Source organism: Triticum urartu, chromosome 6A (genome assembly GCF_056163025.1).
Source record: "Triticum urartu cultivar PI428250 chromosome 6A, HENAU_Tu73, whole genome shotgun sequence".
Classification (NCBI taxonomy): Eukaryota; Viridiplantae; Streptophyta; class Magnoliopsida; order Poales; family Poaceae; genus Triticum; species Triticum urartu.
The window spans coordinates 435372159-435379529 of NC_141878.1; positions in this window are offsets into that span (position 1 = coordinate 435372159).

Here is a 7371-nt window from a genome sequence, read left to right on the forward strand (position 1 = left end):
TTAGCATGGAAGATATTGAAAACTCTCAGTCGTGACGTTGACGGGAAAGGCATACCTCCCAAAATTATATTTATCTCTATTTTAGACTTTGAGCTCTGGCACCTCTACAAATCCATGCTTCCCTCTGCGAAGGGCATATATATTACTTTTATGTTATTTTACTTCTATTATTGAGTCATCAACTTCTCATTCCAGCACCAATTGAAGAGCACTATTTTCATTCTTAGTATATTTAATGTTGAGTGTGACATGACTGGATCTCTTTTACCACGAATTACAATGTTTAATCACTGCTTGAACTTTAGAGGTGCTCTGCATTTATGTTTTGCGATCTCTGGAAGGGCTAGCGAGATACCATGTTATCATATTATAAATGATTGTTTTGACAAATTGTTGGCATCTGAGATATCTTATTATTGCTCGCTAGTTGGTTATGACATTGGTATGAGTAAATTTGATACCTAAGTGTTATCATGCACATGGTTAGTTCATAATCTTTGCTGTAAACTTGAATGTTAGTTAAGCATATATACAACAACAAGAACAAATGAGTTTGTAAAAGTTTTACTTTATCACTTTTAGTTTGTCAACTAAATTGCTTGAGGACAAGAAATGAGTTAAGCTTGGGGGAGTTGATACGTTCCGAATGTATCCACTTTTCCAAACACGTTTGCTCTTGTTTTGGACTTGAATTTGCATGATTTGAATGGAACTAACCCGGACTGACACTGTTTTCAGCAAAATTGTCATGGTGTTATTTTTGTTCAGAAATAGAAGTTCTCGGATTGAGCTGAAAATTTACGAAGAATGTATTTAGAATATATAAAAAATATTGAGGAAAAATTATCAGAGGGGGGCCACCCAGGCGCCATAAGCCCAGGGGGCGCGCCCACTGCCCCAGGGCATGCCTAGCAATCTTGTGGGGGGAACTAGAGAGAAGGAATCATCGCGTTTTACGACACGGAGCTGCCACCACCTTCTGTTCTTCATCGGGAGGGCTGATCTGGAGTCTGTTCAGGCTCCGAAGGGTGGAATTTGTGGCCATCGTCATCATCAACCCTTCTCTATCAACAATTTCATGATGCTCACCACCAGGAGTGAGTAATTCCTTAGTAGATGGAATTGTATGAGATTTGTTATGTAATGAAGTCAATTTGTCAGGGCTTGATCCCTGGTATCCAAAATGTTCTGAGATTAATGTTGTTACGCCTTTGCTATGCTTAATGCTTTTCCTAGGGCTTGAGTGTCATGATTTTAGATCTGAATCCTTTATGTTTTCATGAATATATTTGAGTTCTTGATTCTATCTTGCAAGTTGTATGCACCTATTACGTGTTATGATCCGCATACCCCAAGGTGACAATAATTGAGATTCTTTCGATGATTATCATAGTTTGAGGAGTTCATGTACTCTCTATGTGTTAATGCTTTGTTCCGGTTCTCTATTAAAAGGAGATATTAATATCCCTTACTTTCCATATGGACCCTACTGCCACAGGAAGGTAGGACAAAAGATGTCATGCAAGTTCTTGTTATAAACACGTATGACTATATAAGGAATACATGCCTACATTACATTGATGAATTGGAGCTATCATGTATTGCTCTAGGTTGTGCCTATTATGATGAATATAATCCAACACAAATATCCATTACTAATCCAATTCCTACACTTTTCGCATATTTATCTTTGCTAAGTTACTATCGTTGCTGCCGATGTTACAATCACTACAAAACCGCTACAGTTACTATTGCTACTATAGCCACTACTATCAAACTATCCTACTTCGGTGCCACTGATCACTTTGATGCAGATATTTAGTTCTCAAGGTGTGGCTGAATTGACAACTCAACTGCCAGTACTTTTAAATATTCTTTGGCTCCCCTTGTGTCGAATCAATAAATTTGGGTGACATACTACCCTCAAAATCATCGCGATCCCCTATACTTGTGGGTTATTGATACGTCTCCAACGTATCTATAATTTTTTATTGTTCCATGCTATTATATTATCTGTTTTGGATGTTTAATAAGCATTAATATGCTATTTTATATTATTTTTGGGACTAACCTATTAACCTAGAGCCTAGTGTCAGTTTTTGTTTTTCCTTGTTTCTTAGCTTCGCGGAAAAGGAATATCAAATGGAGTCCAAGCGGAATAAAACTTTTGCGATATTTTTTCTTGGACAAAAAGACACCTAGGAGACTTGGAGTCCAAGTCAGAAGAGCCACGAGGCGGCGACAAGGGTGGAGAGCGTGGCCTAGGGGGGCGCCCCCTACCTTGTGGGCCCCCATGACTCCCCTGACCTACTTCTTCCTCCTATATATTCACATATATTCCCAAACCACTAGAAGCACCCACGAAAACACTTTTCCACCGCTACAACCTTCTGTTCTCGTGAGATCCCATCTTGGGGCCTTTTCTGGCATCCTGCCGGAGGGGGATTCGATCACGGAGGTCATCTACATCAACTCTATTGCCCTTCCGATGAAGCGTGAGTAGTTTACCTCAGACCTACAGGTCCATAGCTAGTAGCTAGATGGCTTCTTCTCTCTCTTTGATTCTCAATACCATGTTCTCCTCGATGTTCTTGGAGATCTTTCCGATGTAATCTTCTTTGAGGTGTGCTTGTCGAGATTCGATGAATTGTGGATCTATGATAAAATTATCTATGAGTATTATTTGAATCTTCTCTGAATTCTTGTATGCATGATTTGATATCTTTGTAATTCTCTTCGACCTATCGGTTTAGTTTGGCCAACTAGATTGGTTTTTCTTTCAATGGGAGAAGTGCCTAACTTTGGGTTCAATCTTGCGGTGTCCTCACCAAGTGACAAAGTAGGGGTAGCGAGGCACGTATTGTATTGTTGCCATCGAGGATAAAAAGATGGGGTTTACATCATATTGCTTGAGTTTATTCCTCTACATCATGTCATCTTACTTAAACTGTTACTCTATTTTTCATGAACTTAATACTCTAGATGCAGGCAGGAGTAGGTCGATGTGTGGAGTAATAGTACTTCCTCCGTTTCTTTTTACTCTACGTATAGAATTTGGTCAAACTCAAACTACATAAAATTTGACCATATTTATATCAAAAAATATGAACATCTACAATACTAAAACTATGTAGTATGAAAATACATTTCATGTTGCATCTGATAATATTGATTTCATATTATGAATATTAATATTTTTTAATATAAAGTTAGTCAAACTTTACAAAGCTTGACTTTGACCAAACTTTATATGCAGACTAAAAAGAAAGGGAGGGAGTAGTAGATGCAGGAAGGAGTCGGTCTACTTGACACGGACGTGATGCCTATATTACATAATCATTGCCTTGGATATCGTCATAACTTTGCGCTTTTCTATCAATTGCTCGGCAGTAATTTGTTCACCCACCGTATTATTTGCCTTCAAGAGAGAAGCCTGTAGTGAAAATTATGCCCCCGGGTCTATTTTCCTTCGTATTAGTTTCCGATCTACTATTTTGCAATCTTTTATTTTCAGATCTATAACCCAAAAAATCCAAAAATATTTTATCTTTTGTTTAGTTTTAATTATCTATCTCTATCAGATCTCACCTTTGCAAGTGACCGTGAAGGGATTGACGACCCATTTATCGCGTTGGTGCAAGTGTTTGTTTGTTTGTGCAGGTATTGGTGATTTGCGCGTTCATCTCCTAATGGATTGATACATTGGTTCTTAACTATGTGAAATACTTATCTCTACTTTGCCGCATCATCCTTTCCTCTTCAAGGGGAAAACCAACGCAAGTTCAAGAACTAGCAGGAAGAATTTCTGGCGCCGTTGACGGGGAGATCTACTCAAAGTCAAGCCTACCAAGTACCCGTCATAAACTCTTCTTGCATTACATTATTCGCCATTTGTCTCTTGTTTTCCGCTACCTCTTGAGCATGCGTTGGTTTTCCCTTGAAGAGGAAAGGATGATGAAGCAAAGTAGCGGAAGTATATCCCTCAGTTTTTGAGAATCAAGGTATCAATCCAGTAGGAGACTACTCGCAAGTCAACTAGTACCTACACAAACAAACAAGAACCTCGCAGCCAACGCGATAAAGGGGTTGTCAATCCCTTCACGGTCACTTACGAAAGTGAGATCTAATAGAGATAAGAAGATAAATATTTTTGGTATTTTTTTTTGTATAGATTGAAAAGTAAAGATTGCAAAATAAATAGTAAACTAGAATTGTAGATCGGAAACTTATATGATGTAAAGTAGACCCGGGAGCCATAAGTTTCACTAGTGGCTTCTCTCAAGATAACATATATTAGGGTGGATGAACAAATTACTGTCGGGCAATTGATAGAAAAGCGTAGAGTTGTGATGATATCTAGAAAAGATCATGAACATAGGCATCACGTCCGTGTCAAGTAGACCGAAACGATTCTACATCTACTACTATTACTCCACACATCGACCGCTATCCAGCATGCATCTAGAGTATTAAGTTCATAAGAACAGAGTAACGCATTAGGCAAGATGACATGATGTAGAGGGATAAACTCAAGCAATATGATATAAACCCCATCTTTTTATCCTCGATGGCAACAATACAATACGTGTCGGTTCCCTTTCTGTCACTGGGATCGAGCACCGCAAGATTGAACCCAAAGCTAAGCACTTCTCCCATTGCAAGAAAGATCAATCTAGTAGGCCAAACCAAACTGATAATTCGAAGAGACTTGCAAAGATATCAAATCATGCATATAAGAATTCAGAGAAGAATCAAATATTGTTCATAGATAATATTAATCATAAACCCACAATTCATTGGATCTCGACAAACACATCGCAAAAAGAATTACATCGAATAGATCTCCATGAACATCAAGGAGAACTTTGTATTGAGACCCAAAGTGAGAGAAGAAGCCATCTAGATAATAACTATGGACCCAAAGGTCTGTGGTAAACTACTCACACATCATCGGAGAGGCTATGGTGTTGATGTAGAAGCCCTCCGTGATCGATTCCCCCTCCGGCAGATCGCCGGAAAAGGTCCCCAAATGGGATCTCACGGGTACGGAAGGTTGCAGCGGTGGAAAAGTGGTTTCGTGGCTCCCCTGGATGTTTTCAGGGTAAAAGAGTATATATAGGTGAAAGAAGTAGGTCAATGGAGCTGCGAGGGCCCCACGAGGGTGGGGGCGCGCCTGCCCCCTGGGCGCGCCACCCTACCTCGTGGCCGCCTTGCAGCTTCCTTGACGTCCACTCCAAGTCTCCTGGATTGCGTTTGTTCCAAAAACGACCCTCACGAAGGTTTCATTCCATTTGGATTCCGTTTGATATTCCTTTTCTGCGAAACACTGAAATAGGCAAAAAAACAGCAATTTGCCCTGGGCTTTCGGTTAATAGGTTAGCCCCAAAAATAATATGAAAGTGTATAATAAAGCCCATAAACATCCAAAACAGATAATATAATAGCATGGAACAGTCAAAAATTATAGATACGTTGGAGACATATCATTTTCCTCTCCCCCACTTCTAAAATGATTTTCAAAAAGATTTTCCCTTTTCTTCGCCCTTACTTCCGTTCATCTTTTCGCTTGCTTTTCATTTGTTCGCTCGCTCGCTAGATTGGTTTGTTGCCACCATGTCTGAGTCTGGGGAGGTTATCGTTGAAAATCTTGAGGAAAAACTTGGATCTTGTTCTTTAGATCATGAAACTGAAACTTCTCCTAATTACAAAGCAAAAACTTTTCATGTGCACAGTCAAAAAAAAACTTTTCATGTGGGAGATGATAATATTATTGGGAAAAGTGTTATTCAAGAATTCTTTGATTGTATGGGATCTATGTCTATTAGTAAAAAATATATTCTTCTCGATACAAATTGCTATGTGGATGCCATTGCTATGCTCATTGAGAAACTAGAAAGAAAATTTGTGCACATCCATCCCGCTTTGCAAAAAGTGTTTTACGAACTTCCCAATATTAATCATCATGTAGCTAAAAAGATTGCCACCATCATCCTTATGCGAGAATTTGATTTTATAATACAAGAGGCTAGGGATATTTTTATTTTTATAATAAAGATGTTGGACACCCTCCGATTGAAGACATCCTCCATGATAAAGAAACTATGCGTAGTTTGGAATCTAAGGATTGTCAATCTTATAGTGAAAATCTTAGGAGGAGAGTACCTTATGCAGAAATCTCTCAAGCTTTGTACCTTGAGACCTACAAGGAATTTGATTGGATTACGAGGGGAATTTATGTAGGATTTAATAGGTACTGATTAAATAAGATGATTAAGTAACACGTTAGAAACGAAATACGTGTTTTATATGATGATATTTATGGTGATGATCCTGATTACGGGTTTATGAATGTCAGAATCACTAATCAAAGTCCTTTCATGATTTAAGTTCATCTACTAGAAAGGAAATAAAGGAAAGGATAGGTTTGCTAAGACGAGTTTTGGACGACTTGATGAGAAAGGAATTACATACCAAAGAACACAATACTTAGATATATGTTTTATGCCTAGCTAAGGGCGTTAAACAATAACGCTTGTTGGGAGGCAACCCAAGTTTATTTTCGTTCTTACCTTTTTGGTCCTGTTTTGCAATAAATAATTCACCTAGCCTCTTTTTAGATGTGTTTTTGTTTTTTAATTAGTGTTTGTGCCAAGTAAGACCTTTGGGATAGCTTACAGTGATAGTTGATTTGACCTTGCTGAAAAACAGAAACTTTTGCACTCAGGAAAACAATTCTCATTTTTAGCCGAAGCATGATAAAATACTGATTCTTTGCAGAAGATTAAGATAAATATTGCCTCTGTTGTCCAAATTTTTCAGAATTGTCGGAGTTACAAAAGTATTCGAGAGTTACAGATTGCTACAGACTATTCTATTTTTGACAGATTCTATTTTCTTTGTGTGGTTTGCTTATTTTGATGAATCTATGGGTAGTATCGGGGGGTATGAACCATGGAAAAGTTGGAATATAGTAGATATTAAACCAACATAAATAAAGAATGAGTTCACAACAGTACATAAGTGGTGATTTACTTTCTTATACTAACGGATCTCATGAGTTTATTATTGAGTTTTGTGTTGTGAAGTTTTCAAGTTTTGGGTAAGGATTTGATGGACTATGGAATAAGGAGTGGCAAGGGGCTAAGCTTGAGATTTCCAAGGCACCCCAAGGTAATATTCAAGGACAACCAAGAGCCTAAGCTTGGGGATGCCCCGGAGTCTTCGTCTATCGATAAATTTACTTGAGGCTATATTTTATTCACCACATGATATGTGTTTTGCTTGGAGTGTCTTGTATGATATGAGTCTTTGCTTTTTAGTTTGCCACAATCATCCTTGCTGCACACACCTTTTGAGAGGGACATGCATGAA